Consider the following 20,427-nt stretch of genomic DNA (forward strand, 5'->3'; position numbering starts at 1 on the left):
TTCTGTTTTATACCTGTTGTAAAGTCTGCTGGATATTCAGCTTTATCATTAATGCCAAATCACTGAAGACTGTCTGCCCTATTCTTTTTTAAATGCCAGTAGAATCACTTCCAAGTCCATCTTCTTTAATCTCATACCATGACCCTCTCTTGTACAACCTCTTTATGTTTTTATTTTTAAATGCCATTATCATAACCCTGTCTGTCATCTGTCATTCTGAATGTCCATATTTTAGGTCTTTAAGTCCCCCTTTGCTGAGCTTAGGTGTGTTGGATTTTAATAAGCCTTCTTTTGGATTACTTCTAATTTTAAAATGATGTAATGTATTCTCCAGAACTTACTATAGTACCCCAAGGGAATCTCATCAGTGAGTCTGCATGTACCTTCACTTGCTGCTTTGTCACACTTGTAGGTCATCATAAGGTCACCAACTATTACTGCTGGCTTGTTGTACCTGTCTTACTCCCTTAGCATCATGTACTGTTCTCCTATATTTTTACACCTTAAGGTGGTAATTTAATAAGGTTTTTCTGAAGTTGGTAAAGTAAATGCAAACAGGCTCTTAGCGTCTAATTTTTCCTGGAATAAGCATTAGCATTCCTGCGAGTGGTGTTGGGATTGGCTTGTGACTTGTGCATATGTCATAAGATATGCACAGATGTACATAAAATAATTCTTAGCATTTCCATGTAAATATTACCTCATCTGGCTATGTCATTCCAAGTCCAGTATGCTCATAAGTGTCTGTCTCTGTTCTCATACTTTTGTATTATCTTTTTCCCTGGTCCAGGATTCCACAGGTGTATAGTATTCTTGCATAAAAGCATTTAAAGTTTGTAAAAGATTTTCATGGGCCTCTGATTAGTTGTTAATGTATACAGCTACTTTCCGGGGGATAATTTTATAATGGCACTTCAGCATACATGTTCTCTTTATGGAATAGGTGTGACTTACACCTGTTTGTCATACAGGTTACTACTACTACTAATCATTTTTATAGCACTACTAGACGTATGCAGCGCTGTACAAATTATATGCAGGTATTTTCTCTGTCCCTATGAGCTCACAATTTAAGGATTTGTACCAGGGGCAATAGAGGATTAAGTGACTTGCGCAGGATCACAAGGAGCTGCAGTGGGAATTGAACCCAGGTCTCCAGGATCAAAGCCTGCTGCACTAACCATTAGGCTATGCCCATCCATCTTAAAATACTGTACTTTGTTGTTATTAAATATTTCCTTCCATACAGTTGATTATAGCTCCAGTTGTAAATCCTGTTTGTCTACTTATTCTGAAGCATCAATCTTGTCATTGCATGAAATGTCATCTGCAAAAGACATATCTTTGTTTCCAGTCCCTCTGCTGCGTCACTCGATGCTTGATTTGTTCCAGAATGGGTTGGAATGGCATTCCAGCACTTTTTGGCCCAAGGAAGTGACATCAACACCCATGGTTCTGTCCTTACCTTGTTCCACCTGCTGCAGTCCATGATTGGAGCCCTCACTGTGCACCGACACTAGATTGCCTGGGAGATTTCTTCCTAACTTGTGTGGCAGTGCCTCCCTAACTTCTTTCATCAAAGTGAAATAGTGCTGCAGCGCGGGACCACCAGAGGGAGATTTTCTCTCAGACTTGTTCCTCAGCGCAGGACCAAAATTGCTGGCTCTTGAGATCAGTGGGTTCAGAGGCGGGGGAGGGGGACATAAAGACCTAGAAAAGCAGCATGGCAGAGACTTGGGCGTGGACCAGCTCAGAGGGGAAGGTTAGAGAAACAGCAGGGGAGAGGGCTGTTGGGAGAAAGGAGAGAGGGCTGTAAAAAAAAAAAAAGCAACATTGGAGTTGAAAGGAGGGAGGGAGGGCTGTGAAGAAAAAGCATGCTGAAAAAAAAAAAGCAGCATGGGAGCCAGGAGGATGGAGAGCTGTTAACAAAAATGAAAAAAAGAAAATCCAAGCTGGAAATTTAAAAACAACATTGGAGGAGGGAGAGCTGTGGAAATAAAAAGCAGGGTGAGATGAGGGAGGTCTGAAGAAACAGCATGGAAGGAAAGGGGGCTCTAGAAGAAAACAGCATGGAACCGTGTAATATTGGATGGAAGGGGAGAGACAAACATCACAGGAACACCACTGGGTGGTGAGAGGGGCAATACTGGATGGGAGGGAAGAGACAAACAGGACACAGGAGTAGGGGCAATATTGGATGGAAGGAGAGAGACAAACAGGGCACAGGAGCAATACTGGATGGGGAGAGGGGCAATACTAGATGGGAGGGGAGAGACAAACAGGACATGAGGTAGTACGGGATGGGAGGGGGAGAAAGAGAGAGGCAGTGTTGGTTTGCGGGGAAAGAGATGGACAATACTACATTGAGAGGAGTCAGAAAATGCTGCATGGGAAGGAGAGAGAAACGGGCAATGCTGGATGGGGGGGGGGGGGAGGAAGAGAGATGGGGCAATGTTGTGTTGCATAGGAGGAGAGAGAGGTGGGCAGCTGGATGGGAGAGAGGGTGCAAAACTGATGGGGGTAGAGAGAAACAGGGACAACACTGCATAGGAGGGGGAGAAAAAGACAGGTAATGCTGGATAGATAGAAAGAGAGAGAGAGGTGATAATGCTGGATGGTATGGGAAGAAGAGAGAGAGATAGGGGCAGTGCTACATGCTGGGATGACAGACAGATAGGGGTAATGCTGGAGAAACTCAGTGGGACCAACATGATTGGAAAAATAAAATGCCTAGACAACAAATGTAGGGAAAATATGTTTTCATTCTTAATTTATGAACTGGAATACGTTAAGTTTTGGGGAATGTGCATCATGGATATCTTTGCATTGTAATCAATATAAAAGTAAATGAACTTGTTATTTTTCCAGCATTGAGTGCTAAGTTTTGACTTCTTGGGATTACCAGTTCAATTTTTGTTTTCATATATCTATTTCTATTTTGTGATCTCTATTTTGTGAGGGTCTGCTGTGTTTTACCTGTGACCGAGGTGCGATATGTTGTTTGCATGTACTTGGTGTTTTTGTGGGGAGGTTGGATTTTTGTGGATACAGAGCATGTTTACATTTAACTCATAAGAACTGCTATACTATGTCAGACCAAAGGTCTTTGGAAATGTAAGCATTACTCTGCCCTGTAATGTCAAAAAGAAGCAAGTGCTTCAGTAAAAATAGACACTTGCTACCTTTTACCATTGCAGGGTAGTACTCCATGAAATGTGTGAATGTCGAGAAAAACAACAATTAGTCCAAGATTTTGCTAATAATGTTGCAAATTTGTACTACTGTGGTGATATTCTTTAATAACATTTTAAAAACTAAATATATGAATTTTCCAAGTATATGTGCATACCAGCTTGCTAATTATCCACAAATGAAGTATTGTGTGTGTAGGAGCAAGTCCACTTCTGGTCCTGGCCCCACTCTGCCCCGCCCACAGTTCCACTTCTTTTTTTTGTCATTAATATTTTAATATAGAGTTGGTTTCACAGTTCTACATAACATACTGTACATTTTCAATGTGAAAGAATCATCAAAATATTAAAAAAAAAATAGTAATTGAGCCAAAGGAATCAAAAAATCTTGACTGTATAAGTTTTCACACCCCTTGACGCAGTACTTGGTGGAAACCTTTTTCGCAGCAGTAACAGCCAGAAATCATTCAGGGTAAGTATCAACTAATTTTGCACAGTGGGTTGATACAGTTTCTCCGAGGACAAGCAGGCTGCTTGTTCTCACTGATGGGTGACGTCCACGGCAGCCCCTCCAATCGGAACACTTTCTAGCAAAGTCCTTTGCTAGTCCTCGCGCCGATGCGCACCGCGCATGCGCGGCCGTCTTCCCGCCCGAACCGGCTCGTGCCGGCCAGTCTTCTTTTGTCCGCGCTCGGTACGGTCATGTTTCGCCGTTCGCGCCCCAAAGTTGACCTCACGCGTCGTTTATCGACTTCGTTCTTTAAAAAAAAAAAAAAAAAAAGGTGTCGGAAGGAGACCTTTATGGTTTTCTCCCTTCCCATACTTTCAGTTTTGCCCCGGTAAGTTTTCTTTCGTCGTCGGGGTAGGCCCTTTTAGGCCTCGGTCGAAGTTTTTCTTCCCCCTATTTTTGTGGTGCCATTTTCGCCATTTCGAGTTTTGATCTCGCCGGCGCGATTTTTCCACCCATGACATCGAAGTCTTCCAGCGGCTTCAAGAAGTGCACCCAGTGCGCCCGGGTAATCTCGCTCACTGACAGGCACGCGTCGTGTCTTCAGTGTTTGGGGGCTGGGCACCGTCCTCAGGCTTGTAGTCTGTGTTCCCTTTTACAAAAGCGGACTCAGGTAGCGAGATTAGCCCAGTGGAACGTTTTGTTCTCGGGCTCTTTGTCGGCATCGACATCGGGAGTATCGACTGCTTCGACGTCGTCGGCGCCCGAACCTTCATCCTCGCCCCCGATTGCATCGAGTGCATCGAGGCACCGACCCTCTGCATCGGGGCGACATCGGAGGGCTGCGTCGGCGTCGGTGGTATCGAGACCTCCTCGTCTGCTGATGTCGGACGGTGGTGCTTCATCTGGAGTGCAGGTGAGGGCTGTCCATTCCCCTGCTGGTGGCGGTGAGCCTTCGGGTGGGTCTCCCCCTACCCTGAGGGCTCCTGCGGTACAGCCCCCCCGAGACCGACCTTCTTCGGCCTCGGCCCCGAGGAAGAGACGGCTAGATTTTACGTCCTCCTCGTCGGTGCCGGGAAGCTCCGGTGACGTGCTTCGCTCCAAAAAATCGAAAAAGCATCGTCACCGGTCCCCTTCCCGTTTCGGCACCGAGAGCTCTGGGTCGCCGAGGGAGTCGGCACCCAGTAAGCATCGGCACCGAGAGGACCGCTCACCCTCTGTTCAAGAGGTGTCGATGCGCTCCCCTTTGGACAGCCCGGAACAGCCTCCACGCCCGGAACAGGTTCTGACATCGACTCCTGCATCGGCTTCCATGTCTTTTTCTACAGCCGCTCTGCACGAGAGCCTCCGGGCCGTTCTCCCAGAGATCCTGGGGGAGCTGTTGCGCCCTACCCCTCCGGTACCGGGGGTGCTTGCGCCTCCGGTACCGTCGAGCCAGGCACCGGCTGGCCCATTGTCCAGGGTGAGGTCTCCGACGTCGGTGCCGCTTGCGGTACCGAGTGCGGTAGCCTCCCAGGAGGGCTCCCCGACCACGTCGGCGGAGGGAGCTTCGCCGGTGCGGGCGAGTGAGTCTACCTCTCGACGCTCCCACCGTGGCCGTGGTTCCACGGAGTCGAGCCGGGCACGGTTGCAGACACAGGTCCGTGAACTTGTGTCTGACACCGATGGTGAGGCCTCGTGGGAAGAGGAAGAGGACATCAGATATTTCTCTGACGAGGAGTCTGAGGGTCTTCCTTCTGATCCCACTCCCTCTCCTGAAAGACAGCTTTCTCCTCCTGAGAGCCTGTCTTTCGCTTCCTTTGTCCGGGAGATGTCTACGGCCATCCCCTTCCCGGTGGTTGTGGAGGAAGAGCCCAGGGCTGAAATGTTTGAGCTCCTGGACTATCCTTCTCCACCTAAGGAAGCGTCCACAGTACCCATGCATCATGTCCTCAAAAAGACATTGCTGGCGAACTGGACCAAGCCTCTAAGTAATCCTCACATTCCCAAGAAGATCGAGTCCCAGTACCGGATCCATGGGGACCCAGAGCTGATGCGCACCCAGTTGCCTCATGACTCTGGAGTTGTGGATTTGGCCCTAAAGAAGGCCAAGAGTTCTAGGGAGCATGCTTCGGTGCCCCCGGGCAAGGACTCTAGAACCTTGGACTCCTTTGGGAGGAAGGCCTACCATTCTTCTATGCTCGTGGCCAAGATTCAGTCCTACCAGCTCTACACGAGCATGCACATGCGGAACAATGTGCGGCAGTTGGCGGGCTTGGTGGACAAGCTCCCCCCTGAGCAAGCCAAGCCATTTCAGGAGGTGGTCAGGCAGCTGAAGGCGTGCAGAAAATTCCTAGCCAGAGGGGTGTATGACACCTTTGATGTTGCGTCCAGGGCCGCTGCTCAAGGTGTGGTGATGCGCAGACTCTCATGGCTGCGTGCCTCCGACCTGGAGAATAGAATCCAGTAGCGGATTGCGGACTCGCCTTGCCGTGCGGATAATATTTTTGGAGAGAAAGTCGAGCAGGTGGTAGAGCAGCTCCACCAGCGGGACACCGCATTCGACAAGTTCTCCCGCCGGCAGCCTTCAGCCTCTACCTCTACAGGTAGAAGATTTTTGGGGGGAAGGAAGACTGTTCCCTACTCTTCTGGCAAGCATAGGTACAATCCTCCTTCTCAACAGCCTGTGGCCCAGGCTAAGCCCCAGCGCGCGCGCTCTCGTCAGCAGCGTGCGCCTCAGCAAGGCCCCTCGGCTCCCCAGCAAAAGCAAGGGGCGAGCTTTTGACTGGCTCCAGCAGAGCATAGCCGACATACAAGTGTCAGTGCCGGGCGACCTGCCAGTCGGAGGGAGGTTGATAGCTTTTCACCTAAGGTGGCCTCTCATAACCTCCGATCAGTGGGTTCTCCAAATAGTCCGGCAAGGATACGCCCTCAATTTGGCTTCCAAACCTCCAAATTGTCCACCGGGAGCTCAGTCTTACAGCTTCCAACACAAGCAGGTACTTGCAGAGGAACTCTCCGCCCTTCTCAGCTCCAATGCGGTCGAGCCCGTGCCATCCGGGCAAGAAGGGCTGGGATTCTATTCCAGGTACTTCCTTGTGGAAAAGAAAACAGGGGGGATGCGTCCCATCCTAGACCTAAGGGCCCTGAACAAATATCTGGTCAAAGAAAAGTTCAGGATGCTTTCCCTGGGCACCCTTCTCCCCATGATTCAGGAAAACGATTGGCTATGCTCTCTGGACTTGAAGGACGCCTACACACACATCCCGATACTGCCAGCTCACAGACAGTATCTGCGATTTCAGCTGGGCACACGTCACTTCCAGTACTGTGTGCTACCCTTTGGGCTCGCCTCTGCGCCCAGAGTGTTCACGAAGTGCTTGGCTGTAGTAGCAGCGGCACTTCGCAGACTTGGGGGTACACGTGTTCCCATATCTTGACGATTGGCTGGTGAAGAACACATCCGAGGCAGGAGCCCTGCAGTCCATGCAGATGACTATTTGCCTCCTGGAGCTACTGGGGTTTGTGATAAATTATCCAAAGTCCCATCTTCTCCCAGTTCAGAGACTCGAATTCATAGGAGCTCTGCTGGATTCTCGGACGGCTCGCGCCTATCTCCCAGAGACAAGAGCCAACAACTTGTTGTCCCTCGTCTCGCGGGTGCGAGCGTCCCAGCAGATCACAGCTCGGCAGATGTTGAGATTGCTGGGCCACATGGCCTCCACAGTTCATGTGACTCCCATGGCCCGCCTTCACATGAGATCTGCTCAATGGACCCTAGCTTCCCAGTGGTTTCAGGCTGCTGGGGATCTAGAAGACGTGATCCACCTGTCCACGAGTTTTCTCAAATCCCTGTATTGGTGGACGATTTGGTCCAATTTGACTCTGGGACGTCCTTTCCAAATTCCTCAGCCACAAAAAGTGCTGACCAAGGATGCGTCTCTCCTGGGGTGGGGAGCTCATGTCGATGGGCTTCACACCCAAGGAAGCTGGTCCCTCCAGGAACGCGATCTACAGATCAATCTCCTGGAGTTACGAGCGGTCTAGAACGCTCTGAAGGCTTTCAGAGATCGGCTGTCCCACCAAATTATCCAAATTCAGACAGACAACCAGGTTGCCATGTATTACATCAACAAGCAGGGGGGCACCGGATCGCGCCCCCTGTGTCAGGAAGCCGTCAGCATGTGGCTCTGGGCTCGCCTTCACGGCATGGTGCTCCAAGCCACATATCTGGCAGGCGTAAACAACAGTCTGGCCGACAGGTTGAGCAGGATTATGCAACCTCACGAGTGGTCGCTCAATTCCCGTGTAGTGCGACAGATCTTCCAGGTGTGGGGCACCCCCTTGGTAGATCTCTTCGCATCTCGAGCCAACCACAAAGTCCCTCAGTTCTGTTCCAGGCTTCAGGCCCACTGCAGACTGGCATCGGATGCCTTCCTCCTGGACTGGGGGGAAGGTCTGCTGTATGCTTATCCTCCCATACCTCTGGTGGGGAAGACTTTGTTGAAACTCAAGCAAGACCGAGGCACCATGATTCTGATTGCTCCTTTTTGGCCGCGTCAGATCTGGTTCCCTCTTCTTCTGGAGTTGTCCTCCAAAGAACCGTGGAGATTGGAGTGTTTTCCGACCCTCATCACACAGGACGAAGGGGCGCTTCTGCATCCCAACCTCCGGTCCCTGGCTCTCACGGCCTGGATGTTGAGAGCGTAGACTTTGCCTCTTTGGGTCTGTCAGAGGGTGTCTCCCGCATCTTGCTTGCTTCCAGGAAAGATTCCACTAAGAGGAGTTACTTCTTTCTATGGAGGAGGTTTGCAGTCTGGTGTGACAGCAAGGCCCTAGATCCTCGCTCTTGTCCTACACAGACCCTGCTTGAATACCTTCTGCACCTGTCTGAGTCTGGTCTCAAGACCAACTCTGTAAGGATTCACCTTAGTGCAATCAGTGCATACCATTACCGTGTGGAAGGTAAGCCGATCTCAGGACAGCCTTTAGTTGTTCGCTTCATGAGAGGTTTGCTTTTGTCAAAGCCCCCTGTCAAGCCTCCTACAGTGTCATGGGATCTCAATGTCGTTCTCACCCAGCTGATGAAACCTCCTTTTGAGCCTCTGAATTCCTGCCATCTGAAGTACTTGACCTGGAAGGTCATTTTCTTGGTGGCAGTTACTTCAGCTCGTAGAGTCAGTGAGCTTCAGGCCCTGGTAGCCCAGGCCCCTTACACCAAATTTCATCATAACAGAGTAGTCCTCTGCACTCACCCTAAGTTCTTGCCAAAGGTTGTGTCGGAGTTCCATCTGAACCAGTCAATTGTTTTGCCAACATTCTTTCCCCGTCCTCATTCCTGCCCTGCTGAACGTCAGCTGCACACATTGGACTGCAAAAGAGCATTGGCCTTCTATCTGGAGCGGACACAGCCCAACAGACAGTCCGCCCAATTGTTTGTTTCTTTTGATCCCAACAGGAGGGGAGTGGCTGTGGGAAAACGCACCATATCCAATTGGCTAGCAGATTGCATTTCCTTCACTTACGCCCAGGCTGGGCTGGCTCTTGAGGGTCATGTCACGGCTCATAATGTTAGAGCCATGGCAGCGTCGGTAGCCCACTTGAAGTCAGCCACTATTGAAGAGATTTGCAAAGCTGCGACATGGTCATCTGTCCACACATTCACATCTCATTACTGCCTGCAGCAGGATACCCGACGCGACAGTCGGTTCGGGCAGTCAGTGCTTCAGAATCTGTTCGGGGTTTAGAATCCAACTCCACCCCCCTAGGCCCATGTTTGTTCTGTTCCAGGCTGCACTCTCAGTTACTTGGTAAATTTTTTAGGTCAATCTCAGTTATGTCCTCACTGTTGCGAGGCCCAATTGACCATGGTTGTTGTTTTGAGTGAGCCTGGGGGCTAGGGATACCCCATCAGTGAGAACAAGCAGCCTGCTTGTCTTCGGAGAAAGCGAATGCTACATACCTGTAGAAGGTATTCTCCGAGGACAGCAGGCTGATTGTTCTCACAAACCCGCCCGCCTCCCCTTTGGAGTTGTGTCTTCCCTTCTCTTTGTCTTGCTACATATGAGACTGGCCGGCACGAGCCGGTTCGGGCGGGAAGACGGCCGCGCGGTGCGCATCGGCGCGCGAGGACTAGCAAAGGACTTTGCTAGAAAGTGTTCCGATTGGAGGGCCTGCCGTGGACGTCACCCATCAGTGAGAACAATCAGCCTGCTGTCCTCGGAGAATACCTTCTACAGGTATGTAGCATTCGCTTTTTGCCCATCCTTCCTTTTAGAATAACTCAAGCTCTTCAAGTTGGCTAGGGATTGATTATCTGTGAACTACAACTGGGTTACTTGAACTTTCACTTTCTTCTGAATCACTTCATTGTTACTTTGCTTTATGCCTAGGATTCACTTGTTCAGAACCCTTATTTTATCATCCTCACTTTAATATTCCCTTATCTCTTGTTTTGTCTGTCCTAATTAGATTGTAAGCTCTGTCGAGCAGGGACTGTCTCTTCGTGTTCAAGTGTACAGCGCTGCGTACGTCTAGTAGTGCTATAGAAATGATAAGTAGTAGTAGTAGTGGTGTCAACAAATTAGGGCCCTGGTATCACTTATAAAGACATTGAATAGAACTGGTTCCAGGACTGTTTGTAGGGGCATATCCTTTTCATATAGGGTATTTTTTATTGAAGTGCATTAAGATTTTCACATTTACCATAATTTCACTGCAAAAGTTAAGATGTACTAAGTGAAAAAACTGTGGTAAATGCAATGGGGTTCCCAGCATCTGCTCTGCATTTAGTGCACAAAAAAGACACCTTTTGCATGAGGCCACATTACATGCCCCAGCAGATAACACAAGTATTCCTGCTGTACCTGCTAGGGCATGTAATGTAGGCCCTATTGTTGCCCAAGTTTAAAAAAAAAAAAAGATAAAGCCATGGCATCAGGTCAGAGCCTTGTAAATTGCCTTCATACCATAACCCCTCATCCAGTTCCCACAGACACCACAGTCTTCTCCCCAAACACACGCAGACCCCCCACCCCAACATCAGAACCTACCACTCCCACCCTGGGACTATCCAGGTAATCCAGTGACTCCTATCCTCTCTTGGTCTAGGTGTCAAAATGGCATCTGACCATGAGCAATAATTTCATGAGACTACTACTAGGAGTCATTGGTGCCTTTCTGATACCTGGAGCCAGAGAAGACTGGAGCACAGGGGGACTGATCCCATCCCATACTGCTAGACTACCAGGGAACTCCTGGGGGGAGGGAGAAGTTCTAATGTTGGGGTGGTGAAAGATCAGAGGTTCAGGGGAGTACTGATGTTGGAGTGGGGATTGTGGTGCTGGGGAGAACAGAATAGGGAGGGTGGGGAGGGAGCTGACGCACTGCTAGCCCAGTGGCTTTCTCTTGTCTTTTACAGTTGCTCCAGACTGCCTATAACATAGCTGCACTTAACGCTGCTGCACTATTGGCAGTGTGTAGTACCATCCCATAAGCTAGCTGTCACAACTGGCCACTTATCCACATCTGTCTTGTGACACCCACAGATCGCCCCTACCCATTTTAAGGAGCTAGCATGGATTTTTTTAGTGCACTGGCTGGGTTTTTTTGTAATCATTTCTAGCCAGCCTAAAACCTAGGTGAATTACAATAAAACAGAGACTATATAATATAACATCACAACAAAAGCATAAACATAAGTATTGCCACACTGGGCATAAAACCACAGCTTGCTCTATACTCCAGTATGTCACAGTGCCAGCAATTCACTTTGCAATACATATTGGCTCACTCACCTGGAAAAACAAAATCAAAACTACAGATATCAACAGTGGAGAGAACATCACAAAGTAGCCATTAGTGTGGTTCCGCACTATGGGGTCCTTTTACTAATCTGTGGTTTAAAGTGGCCTTAGCGTATGTGGGGTTTTTCCCCATGCATTAAGGTAATTTTTGCCGCAGCAGAAAAAGGGTCAGTTTTCGTTTTCTTTTTTTGTGCATTAATGGCCATGCACTAACTTCTCAGAAGTCAGCAGGTGTTGTGGTGTTGCATGCACATTTATCTCCATTAGCGTACGGCCATTTAAAAAAATGACCCTGTTAGCGCTTACTGACACGTATTTTGTAGGCAGTGGGGGCTCATGCAGTAATAGTACATGGTAATATAGTTGTGCAAACTGATTAGTACAGAAATGCCTTGCTCTCTGACCACAGACATGCTCCCTATTTGCAAAAGCGAAAAAATGATTTAGCACACACAGATAAGGAACTTACCAAAGGATATCTGAGTGTGTCCTGTGGTAAGCCATTTTAAATTGCGATAACCACAGCTAATGCTTACCACAGTGTTGATGGCCTTCCAGATCTTGAAAATTGTTTTTAACATAATCATTATTTTAATGAAGAAAAACTCAGACCTCTTGCATAGATAGTCACCTTCTGTAGTGTGGTTTTGAAAAAAAAACAGATTTTTTAATCAATGTTTTATTTGTAAGGGCCCATTTTAACATAATGAAAACAAATGAAATAGTCAAATCGATAAACAAAACCCTTGGAAGAAACTGAAATAAACCAATTTTTTGTTTGAAAATATATGTATATATATTTCTTTTCTTGCTGCTACCATTTTTATAATGCTATTAGTTATTCAGAGTGTTATATACCTATACATAGAAGTCCCTGTTTATGGAGCTTAAAATCTTTACTGCTACTGAAGAATCAGTTTTCCTTTAGTTTTGTTTGTTTTTTTGCAAGATGATTATTTAAGCTTAAATGTCCATATTCATAGATATGTATTGCTGTGTGAATGTTTCCCTTTGTTTTAAAGTCATAAATTCCATTGATTTGGGTAATTTTGCTGATGGAATGTATACGTGGTACTAAAAAGTTAATTACTTTCATTTTTGTTATTTAACTTGTCCAAAATCTTGTTTCTTTTCATCTCTGTGGAACATGAATTGCTGTACATTCAGCTTATATGTTAGATGTCAGTGAGATGAGAAAGAAGCATTCCAATAGTTTGGGGTTTTAGGTAGTTAAGGATGCCTCTGTATGACTGATTTCTGTCTTGTAAAGTTTATGGCGTTCCTTTCCTTTTTAAATTTGATTTTATCCACTTTTTTCGTAAACCGCTTAGACCTGAATAAGATGAACAGTAATATCTAATGGTTGTAACATAAAACATAAATATAATTATTGCCCTGTTTTCTGAACTCTTATATTAGGGCATCTTCATGGTGTGTGGTGGATCAATATCTTGTTGTACTCTTCTTTTTTCAGAAATTGATCTGTTTGAATCACGAACTGTTAATTTGATTTCCTGTGGCATATTCATTTACGCTTCTGATGTCTTGATATCTTTGTCTCTTTCACCGATATTGAAGCTTTTGTTTCTCTTGTGTAACTATTTAATAGGCAAGCCTTAGATGATGATAGTGGACATATTTTTGATAATCCCTTTTGTGACTGATGTTTTGAGAGGTTTATTGTTCATTTGACTTTCATGTAATCCTGTTTGTTTCCTTTTTAGGAACCATTTGGGATTTATTTCTGTATTTGGTGTCACTTTGAGCAGTTTATTTACTCTTCGTGCTAAAATTTAGTTCCTTATTCAATTAATATTTTTTTTCATGGGCACAGAATAGGGTCAAGCCCATTTTAAGGAAGGACCTTTGATTGTAGGCTCTTTAAGAAAGAGTTCTTGAAAGCAGGTTTTATAGTGCTGTGCACAGTGACAAAGTTACATACACAAGTACTACATTATTATTATTATTATTACAAACAGAAATGTTCAGCGTAGTTCCAGATACATAGGTATTAAGTCCAGGATACTTTCATCTGTGCCACCAGTTTGCTGATAGTGAGGGGATAACATCCATTGCAGTTCTTCAAGTCCACATGATGATTTAAAAAAAGGGGGGATACCAGATCACATGGTTGCTGGGAGTGACCGTGTCATTGGTATTGCCAAACCATTGGCCTTATGATATCAGCTTCTCTCCTCCGCTGACCACAGTGTAGATTCCTGGAGCTTCATCTTACCTTTTTCTCCTGCGTAAACGACTATGCTACAAAAGTGAGGGGCAGAATTACCTGGATGCTATTCCATGCTGGGGAGTGGAGAGGACCAGTCAGTTTGCATTCCTTTTGGAAAAAGAGGAGACTGGTAAAAGCAACATGAGTTATAAGACTGCTCAGTCTGGATTCCAGCCTTCTTCTTGCCCCTCTGTCTAGCAACGCAGCCAGGAAATGTTAGTTCTACTGTACATCTCTTGTCTCTTCTTTGTTCTTGGGATACTATAATTGTTTTAAGAATTAGGATGTTTTAGCTATAGCAATTTACTTAGCAAAATAATAAGACAATAAAGTGAAAATCCACAGGCAAGTCATAACTGCCTATTTTCACTCATACCTATTACTTTGATTGTGATCCTACCTGTGATGAAAAAGAAGTTTGGAAGGCAAGGGAGCCATGGTTCTTGGATCCAAACTAACCATCCTAATTCACTGTTCATATCAGTAGGGGAAAGGAAAGGTCTGTGTAAAGAGAGGGTTACATGGGTCCACAGAACCAGCAGATTTGCCACTGAGTTGTGTGGTAAGGTGGGCATATTGGTTCCTACAGAGGTATATGGGCAGCTAGAGAATGGATCCAGCATGAACCGCTTGATGTGGCTTAATACCTTTCTAGCTATCTCAGTTCAAAATTTTATTATAATCAACCTAGACTTTGTTATAAATGTCATATATTCAGTACAGTAAACTCTTGAAAAGTATTCCCTATTGTTTGAAAAAGCATTCACTCTTTGTGAAGCAGTGACGAATGGGAGAAAAACATTTTAATTAGTTAAATAGAATTTTGAATGTTCCTTGATTAGCTAAAAATGAGTCCTAGACTAAAAAAAAATTAATTTGTATTTTGCAAAGCCACTGTTAAACTGTTTGTGAGCCCTTGTGCCTAGGCCTAGGGTAGACCGACCAGGTGCAAAGCAGTACCACGGCCACAAAGCCCCACACACTCTCAAACGAGCCAGACGTTCCAGGGCTTGGGCCTTGGCTCACCCAGGTAGAGAGGTCCGGACTGTGGATTCATTTAGGAGAAAGTTTCAGTCCTCTGCTCATTAACCACATCCAATCCTACTAGCTCTACAGGAGCATATACTTCAAGTCTTTGGTGTGCAGTACGCTTAGTTTCATGAACTCGTTCAATCTGCAGAGCTTCGCCAGTTAGCCAACAAACAGCTGAAGTGCAGGAAATATCTGACCCGGGGTGCCTATGACAACTTTGATATTTTTTTTTGTTACATTTGTACCCCGCGCTTTCCCACTCATGGCAGGCTGAATGCGGCTTACATGGGGCAATGGAGGGTTAAGTGACTTGCCCAGAGTCACAAGGAGCTGCCTGTGCCTGAAGTGGGAATCAAACTCAGTTCCTCAGTTCCCCAGGACCAAAGTCCACCACCCTAACCACTAGGCCACTCCTCCACTCTCAACCAGACTCTGCGCTATGGATGTAGGGATGTGCAGACTCTCATGGCTGCGTGTCTCTGACCTGGAACCTGCTGTTTAGGAGAAGTTAAAGGATGTACTATGACTCAGAGGTCATAGACCTCATCAAGAAACATAGTAACACCATTCAGTTCCTCTCTCAGCAGCTGTCACGACTATGGCCGTGACTACCCTCATACTTACCCTGTTTCAGGGAGTCAGTGGCTGTGCTGGCTTCTGCTGGTCTCTGTGTCTGTCTCTGTCTTAGTTTCTCTCTGGCTCTGTGTGCTGATTGCCCTACTGAATCTCACCTGTGTGGGCTTTGCCTCTTCCAAGATGGCTGCCGCCTCTTCGTCTCTGCCAGTATCCAAGATGGCTCCCGCTGTTACTTTCTATGGGATGCCTGCTCTGAGTGTCAAGCCTCTGTTTGGTTGCAAGGCGATTGCTGCACCTGTGGCTCTGGTCTGGATGGGCTTTATTAGTCACCTGAAGACTACAGTCCTGGCCTTTGCATTGCCATTTCCTCTGCAGTGCCTTAGGTCCCGAGGTTAGTGTGCTGTTAGCACCATTTGCTTTCCTTGTCTATTGTTCTGTGGGCTTCCAGCCCTTCTGTGTTATTTGCTCTGTGGGTCTCCTACCCTTCTGTGGGTTTTCAGCCCTTCTGTGTTTATCGCTTGTGGGTTTCCAGCCCTTCTGTGTTTATAGCTCTGCAGGGTTTCTGCCCTTCTGTGTTTATTGCTCTTTGGGTTTCCTACCCTTCTGTGTCTAGCTCTGCTAGTTCTCTGTGTTTGTTTCCTGTGTATGACTTGTTAGCTTGGGCACAGCTTTGTTGTTAGCTGGTGTATAGCTTTACTAAGTCTTCTGAGTTTGCTTTGTGTATGTCTCCAGTGTATGATTTGTTAGCTTGGGCACAGCTTTGTTGTTAGCTGGTGTATAGCTTTACTAAGTCTCCTGAGTTTGTTCTGTGTATGTTTCCAGGGCATGACTTGTTAGCTTGGGCACAGCTTTGTTGTTAGCTGGTGTGTAGCTTTACGAAGTCTTCTGAGTTTGCTCTGTGTCTGTTTCCAGTGTTTGACTTGTTAGCTTGGGCACAGCTTTATTGTTAGCTGGTGTATAGCTTTTCTAAGTCTCCTGAGTTTTTGCTCTGTGTATGTTCCTGTGTATGTCTGGTTGCCTGGGTATAGCTTTCCTACTAGCTTGTACAGTTGACTATGTCTTCTTGTGTTTAGCCTGCTGGGTTTCCGTGTGTGTTTCTTTTGCTTCTGGAGCTTCTGCCCTTGTTCTACCTGTTGCCAGTTCTCCTTGATACTGAGGCTCCAGCCGTAGTCTTGTTCCTTGTCCTGACCATTGCTTGGAATCTGCCTGCTGCCGGAACACGGACTTTCTCTGCCTTGCCTTCGCCTAGGTGCCAGGGGGCACCCCTGGACCTTCCTTCCTGTTGTTCCTGTAAGTCCTACCGGCTGCCAGAACCTGAGGGCTCAACCCGAGGGGGAGGCAGTCAAGTGTAGGTGAAGTCTAGGTCCAGGATGTTCCAGTTCCGTTCCAGTGTGTTCCAGTCCAGCGGGTTTCACTCCTGTATGTTCCTGTCCAGTGGGGCCACTCCAGTGTGTCCAGTCCAGCGGGCCCCACTCCAGTGCGCACCTGTCCGGTGCGTTCCAGTTCCGAGTGTTCCGGTGTAGAACTCCAGTCCGGAGTTCCGGTCCAGTTTTGTCTCCTCTCTACCTGGAGGGTGATTTTGCCTTAAAGGACTCACAAACCCCGCGCTCCCGGGGAAGAAGCCTGAAGGTATGCAAAGGACCTCGAGAGCGCGTCCCGCATGGGCGGGCACGCGACAGCAGCCTCCAGCTTATTCGTCCTCTGCTAGGAGGTTTTCATCTGGGCCTAGGTGGCAAACCTATTACTCTCAAAGGCATAGGTTTCCACCACCTTCCCCCTCTACCCAGCAGCCGCATCCCCAGCCGCAACGCTCCCGGCCATATCAGTCCTGACCCCAGAAGGCCCAAACGGATCCCCAGTCAAAGCAAGGGACTAGCTTTTGATGGGCTCCAGGAGAGCATAAGCACTATCCAAGTAACTATCCCAGATTGCCTACGAGTAGGAAGGAGGCTGAATTTTTACCAACAGAGATGGCCCCTTATAAACCACCAGCTGGTTACATACTTCATTGGCATCGGAAACCATCAAATTGCCGACTGAGAGCATCTTATCAGCTCTCGGCACAAGCAGGTACTTGTAGAGGAAATCTCTGCCCTTCTACAGGTCAGTGCGGTTGAAACTGGGGAAAAGGGAAGGGATTCTGTTCCAGGTACTCCGTGTGCCCAAGAAGACAGGGGGATTTCATCCCATCCTAGACCTAAGGGTCCTGAACAAATTCCTAGTCAAAGATAAGTTCAGGACGGTTTTCCTGGGCACCCTTCTCCCCATGATTCAGGAACAATATTGGCTATGCTGTTTGTACTTAAAGGATGCCTATACCCACATTTTGGTGCTTCCCAGTCACAGGAAGTATCTCAGGTTTTGAGTAGGGAAACACCACTACCAGTATTGTGTTCTGCCTTTTGGCCTTGCCTTGGCTCCCAAGGTCTTCATCAAATGTCTAGCAGTCGTCACGGCTTTACTGTGCAGACTGGGAGTTTGTGCGTCCCTCCTTGGACCATTGGCTGATCAAGAGCACATCGCAGGAAGGAGCACAAGAATCAATGCAGAGAATCAATGCATCGTCTCCCAACTCAGATGCTGAGCTTGTTAGCCACATGGCCTCCACAGTGCATGTTACTCCCATGGATCGCCACCATTTGCGAGGTGCCCAATGAACTCTAGCTTCCCAGTGGTCTCAAGCTACAGGGAATTTAGCAGATGGTCATCCAAGCTCTTCCAGAGCTTATCAAGTCCCTCCTCTAGTGGACAATTTGGCTCAATTTGACTGTGGGACTTCCATTCCAAATTCCACCTCCTCAGAAGGCGTTGACAACTAATGCATCCAACTTGGGATGGGGGGCTCATGTGGATGGGCTTCACACCCAGGGAGTAATGTCTGCCCAGGAGATAGATGTCCACATCAATCTTCTGGAGCTGAGGGCTATTTGGAATGCTCTAAAGCCTTTCAGAGGTCAACCCTCCATTGCCCCATGTAAGCCGCATTGAGCCTGCTATGAGTGGGAAAGCACGGGGTACAAATGTAACTTAAAAAAAAAACCTGCAGAATCGAGGGTAAATCTAACTTAAATCAGTGCTTACCATTTTTGTGTAGGGGTAAGCCCAGCTCTGTACAGTCTGTAGTTGTTCAATTCATGAGAGGTTTAATGTCAAAGCCCCCGGTCAAACTTCCAGCTGTGTCATGGGAGCTCAACATTGTTCTTACCCAGCTGATGAGAGCTCCTTTTTGAAACATTTGACCTCTGTCATCTGAAGTATTTGACCTGGAGAATTGTGTTTTTGGTGGCGGTCACTTCAGCTCATAGTCGTTGACCTTCAGTCCCTAGTAGCTGATCCATCCTAAATGAAGTTTCACACACACCTTAAGTTCCTTCATAAGGTGATGTCAGAGTTTAATCTTAGCCAGTCAGTTGTTCTGCCAACATTTTTCCCAAAGCCATATGCCTATCCTGGTGACAGTGTACTGCATACCTTAACCTGCAAGTGAGCCTTAGTTTTCTATCTGGAGTGGACATAAGCCCATAGACAGTTCACCCAGCTTTTTGTTTCTTTTGACCCAAACAGGATGAGGATAGTCATCAGCAAACGCACTATTTCCAGTTTGCTAACAGATCACTTCGCCTTCACTTTTGCCCAGGCTGGGTAGATTCTAAAGGATTGTGTTAAGGTTTGTAATGTCAGAGCCATAGCTACATTGGTAGCCCACTTGAGGTCAGTCTTCAGTTGCATTGGGACAGGTAATTAGGGAATGTACACTCTTGCTATGAAGTATGGAAAAATAGCACTCTGGTATTTAGATATATGTAATGAGACCTCCTTTTCATCTATAGATCTGAATTCAAAGCCCAAATCTAATGATAAACAATAGACACAAGGCTCAGATGTCATAAAAACAAATAGAAGGCTTGGCATCAGGTAGAATAGTGGAAAAGTGACATCCCAGGAAAGCAATAGGGCATCCTTGGGGGCACTGCAGTGGACTTTATAAAATGGTCCCAGGTACACAACTGACCATTGCTTCCTTACCTTGTCTGCTGAGCCCCTCAAAACCCACTACCCCCAACTGTACACCACTACATAGCCCTTACAGGTGAAGAGAAGCACCAATATGTGGGTACAGTGGGCTTCTGGTGGGTTTTGGAGGGCTCACAGTTTCCTCCACAAAAGTAACAAGTAGAGGTAGGTAGAAGCCTGGGTCCACCTGTCTGCAGTTCACTGCACCACTACTAGACTACTCCAGGGACCTGCATGCTATTCTAATGGACCTGAGTATAACATCTGAGACTGGGGTGGGAGGGGGATAGTGACCACTGGGGAAGTAAGGGGAGGTGATCCCTGAATCCCTCCAGTGGTCATCTGTTCATTTGGGGCACCTCTTGTGTGGAGTAGAGGAGTAGCTTAGTGGTTAATGCACTTACGAAGTACCAACTTATTTTGTAAACTGCTTTGGGCAGCCCTTTTGGCTGGGAGTTTCAAATATAAATCAATCAATAATTAAGGTGCATATTTGAGCAAAAATTACTACTAAAAAACAGGTAGCTAGCAAAAATAAATCTAAACTATTTTAAATATAGATTGTTCATTGCCCATTCTCTCAACATCAACCCAATAAGTAAAAGATGTTTTTTATTTTCTAATGGATATCTTGTGATGTGAAACAAAACACTGCAGTGCCAGTTTTGACAGGATTGACAGGTACTGCAGTGGGGCTCAGCTGCTGTAGGCCTCCAGGCTTGATGGCAGTTTTACAATGAATAATCAGGTCCTGTATGAAATGATAGCAAATTTCAGTTTATAGTTATTGGCTGTCAAAACAGATTGTTTTTATCCCAGACAATTGCAGGGTAAAATTGTACTTTAATCATGGCCCTACTTTTGCCCTTGTTACGTTGGCTTGTATCAGATAACTGAAAACCCACAAATATACGTACTAGCTTTGTCTCATTCGCTGAAAACACTAGTAAAATATCAATGAGAAGAATTATGTAGATGAAATTACAGATGCTATTTTGTGGTTTTTAGTTATAAATGTACGTTTGTCATATTGTTTGTTTTGTTAATACTGAGAGTAGAGTGGATAGCTTGAAAGTGATGTATAAAAACTCTGTGGTTGATTACTTGGAATTTAGAGCTCTGTACAGAAACCTAATGCAGCATTATACATTT

General features: G+C 46.6%; 1 protein-coding gene across 1 annotated transcript in view; it reads left to right on the forward strand.

Moving 5' to 3' along the window:
* KHDRBS3 (KH RNA binding domain containing, signal transduction associated 3) overlaps positions 1-20,427 on the forward strand; it is a 443,659-nt gene that overhangs the window by 317,700 nt on the left and 105,532 nt on the right. The window lies entirely within an intron of this gene.

This window comes from Microcaecilia unicolor, chromosome 1 (genome assembly GCF_901765095.1).
Source record: "Microcaecilia unicolor chromosome 1, aMicUni1.1, whole genome shotgun sequence".
NCBI lineage: Eukaryota > Metazoa > Chordata > Amphibia > Gymnophiona > Siphonopidae > Microcaecilia > Microcaecilia unicolor.